The sequence below is a fragment of the Moschus berezovskii genome, chromosome 5, assembly GCF_049115385.1.
Source record: "Moschus berezovskii isolate FMDL1 chromosome 5, NW_MosBer_1.0, whole genome shotgun sequence".
NCBI lineage: Eukaryota > Metazoa > Chordata > Mammalia > Artiodactyla > Moschidae > Moschus > Moschus berezovskii.
Window position 1 is genome coordinate 110,828,196 of NC_142464.1, and position 3,713 is coordinate 110,831,908.

Sequence of the window (3,713 nt, forward strand, 5' to 3'; positions counted from 1 at the left end):
GATTCATGGATGGGCTGTCTTCTCACTGCATCCTCAAACAGCAGAAGAGGCAAGGGATCTCTCTGGAGCCAGGGCACCAATCCCATTCATGAGGGTACCAGCCTCATGACCTAATCACCTACTGAATGCCCCACCTCCAAATACCATTATATTGGGTATTAGGATTTAACATATGAATTTGGGGGGAGGCATAAAATTCAACCAACTGGGTTGGGTGGGCAAGCATGGTCCCCCTCCTATGTCTGGTGACTGGTATGAACTATTGGACCTCTCTACCTGGTCTCTCATAATCAAGAAGCCTTCTTCACATGAAAGTCAAGAAGTTTCAGGAAAATAAGAATAAAAACACACAGTCTCCTGTTACCTAAGCACAGAAGCACTACATCATTTCAACTACATTTTATTGGTCAAAGGTCAAAATTCAGCCCAAACTCCACTGGGAGTTGGTGAGGCAGATGGATGGGGAAAATGGACTTCTTCTCTTAGAATAAATAGAAAATCATGCTACAAAGGGGCAAGAAGCAAGGGATGGAAAAATCTGTTTGGCTATCTTTACAATCAATCATTCACCCTAGGGTCTATGGACCTATTTTACATATTCATCAGGTAATTTATCCTTGTAATAATGGCGTAGGAAAAAGATTTTCAGTCCCACTTCACAAACTCTGTATCAGGGTTGCATTCTCATTTTTGTCTCTGGATCATTTTATTAGAATCTTCTCGAGCCTACCCATAGGTTACAATAAAATTTACCATTTTTTTAAGTTAATCACTTTAGAAGTAGAAAGTAGACTAATAAATGAGCTTTGTGAACAGAGAAAGATGTAGCACTAATTACACATCATCTCATTTCCCCATCTGTAGTGCAGGGTGAAAATATTTTCAAAGCCTGAGCTTTCTATTATAGGGATGTATGGTTGATGGAATTGAGAATTGATAACTACTAGACCATGAGTGAGTGGGGCTGGACCCACTCCACTTCAAGGGAACGCTGAAAGAATAAGATTCTTCTTGGTGTCATATAAATTAGTGATTTTCAAATTAAAGTTCATGAGCAATGAAATCAATTTAGGGAACTACCACCAGTATTTCTTAAATGAAATGAACAAATTACAGTAGAATAGAAGATAGCACAGCACCCACAGGATATGACTAGAGATCAAATAATTAATTACACAGCCAGTCCCACTAGCTCCTGTCAAGCAGAGGAGACTAGATCTTCACTAGTCCCTTTTGCTCCATCTGTTACATTAGCTACAGAGATTCGATGCTTATTGGATTACGTTCTTCTGAAATCCAGGCAAGAATACTGGAGTGGGTTACTGTTTCCTTCTCCAGGGGATCTTCCCGACCCAGGGATCGAAGCCGGGTCTCCCGCATTGGAGGCAGACGCTTTAACCTCTGAGCCACCAGGGAAGCCCTCTTAAAGCCAATACCACATATCTAAGAGTTGTGCTTTTTAAATCACATCAGAGTCAATAACTAATCTCAAACTTAGTGATAAGATTTATACCAAATTCTTAGGCTTCTTTGGTAGCTCAGATAGTACAGAACCTGCCTGCAGGGCAGGAGACCCAGGTTCGATCCCTGGGTTGGGAAGATCCCCTGGAAAAGGGAATGGCAACCCACTCCAGTATTCTTGCCTGGAAAGTTCCATGGACTGAGGGGCCTGGGGGGCTACAGTCCATGGGGTCACAAAGAGTCGGATGTGACTGAGTGACTAACACATACCAAATTCTTACTTTAAGGGAAATAATCAAAATATTTTATTTAAAACTCCTATACAGAAGTTGAAACCAACTTTCCTTTTTCTTTACCTTTCAAGCTGAAATTATCTCATAGAACACTTTAAAAAATGTACTAGTCATGTAAGGAACTACAGAGTTCATCAGTCTTCTCTACCATCTAAAGAAATATGGATACACAATAGCATCCCTCTTCCCTGGAGTTTGCACTTCTGGCAATCCAAGTCACTTTGAGCAAAATTAGACCTTGGATATAGGTGTAAAAGTCTCTGAGTAACTCCTGGAGAGTGAAAATAAAAGTCACATAGTTTAGGTGCCAAAATCCTTACAGTTTATTAAAAGAATTTTTACACATTTTACATTGTTATTGATTTTCCAATCATAGCACACTTAAGGCAGAAAATTACTAAAAGACGTTTCACTTAGATATAAGGATAATGATAGCAATAAAAATGATAGCTAACAACTCACTAAATTGAGAAATAGGAAAACTGTCAAAACTCTGATAAGAGGACACCAAAACATAGCAGTTTATGCTGCTGCTGCTACTGCTAAGTCGCTTCAGTCGTGTCTGACTCTGTGTGACCCCATAGACGGCAGCCCACCATGCTCCCCCGTCCCTTGGATTCTCCAGGCAAGAACACTGGAGTGGGTTGTCGTTGCCTTCTCCTTATCAGTTTATAGTTGTTCAGTGTAAATACCGATGTAGCCTTACATACACAACCTACATACACACCATCATAAGTGATTCTCACAAACATAATAATAATTGAAAGGAGCGCTAGTGGCAAAGAACTCGCCTACCAACGCAGGAAACATAAGAGACACGGGTTCGATCCCTGGGTCTAGAAGGTCCCCTGGAGGATGGCATGGCAACCCACTCCAGTATTGGCTAAAGAATCCCATGGACAGAGGAGACTGGCTGGCTGCAGTCCATAGGGTCGCATAGAGTCGGACACGACTGAAGTGACTTAGCACCCACACACAAACCAAAATTAAAGTATATGCTGAATGGTTCTACTTACTTAAAATTCAAAAATATGCAAAATAGATCTATGGTGTTAGGAATTCAGGCCACTGATTGCCTTTGTGATAGAATCAATCAGTGGAAGAGGGCATTTGTTGGGGAATGGGAAGGGTTGCTTCTGAATTACTAGTAATGTTCTTATTTTTGATCTGTGTAATATTTTCACTTTGTGAAAACTCATAGAGTGGTACACTTACATTTTGTACATTTCTCTTTATGTATGCTATATTCAATAATTTATAAAAAAGATTAATTAGGTAAAATTAAAATGTGATTATGCATTCATTTTATTTCTGTTGTGATCATATTATAGAGCATAAAATTGGAGGTTGTGTTGGTTCAGGCCCTACAATAAGCAGTTCCCAAGACAGGATTAAACATGCAAGAATTTTATTCAGTGTAACACTTGTGTGGGAGACACTGAGAAGAGAGCCAGTGGGGCTGGGAGGGCCACAGCCACTATGCAAGTCTGAAGTGAGTGAAGAAGGAAAGGTGGTTGGGTGGAAGTGTCCTCCACTGTGGTGTAGCCTACAGAAGGTTCAACAAGGCTGTTGGGGAGACCCCTGACCCTCAGGAATGGGCCTGCCTTAGTGCCCCTGCCATGCTTAGTCACTGACAAACGCAGCAATGTATTTCAAGCACAACAGCAGACCCTTTGTTCCATCAAGCTCCCTGTGTTGGATGTGTGCAATGCGTATTCTTGTGGACACTACAGACACTTTGGCAAGGTATTCTCTTTTTTATTAAAATATATCTTTATAGTTTCTAAATTTTTATCTACTTTTTAAATTTATATACAGCAAAATTGACTTACTCTAGGGACAGTTCTGTGAGCTTTGACAAATGCATAATCATATCGCCACAACCACTGTTAAGAAATTTATCAGTTCCATTACCCTAAAAATTCCTCACCCCATCCCCAGGCCACAATTGCCCCTATA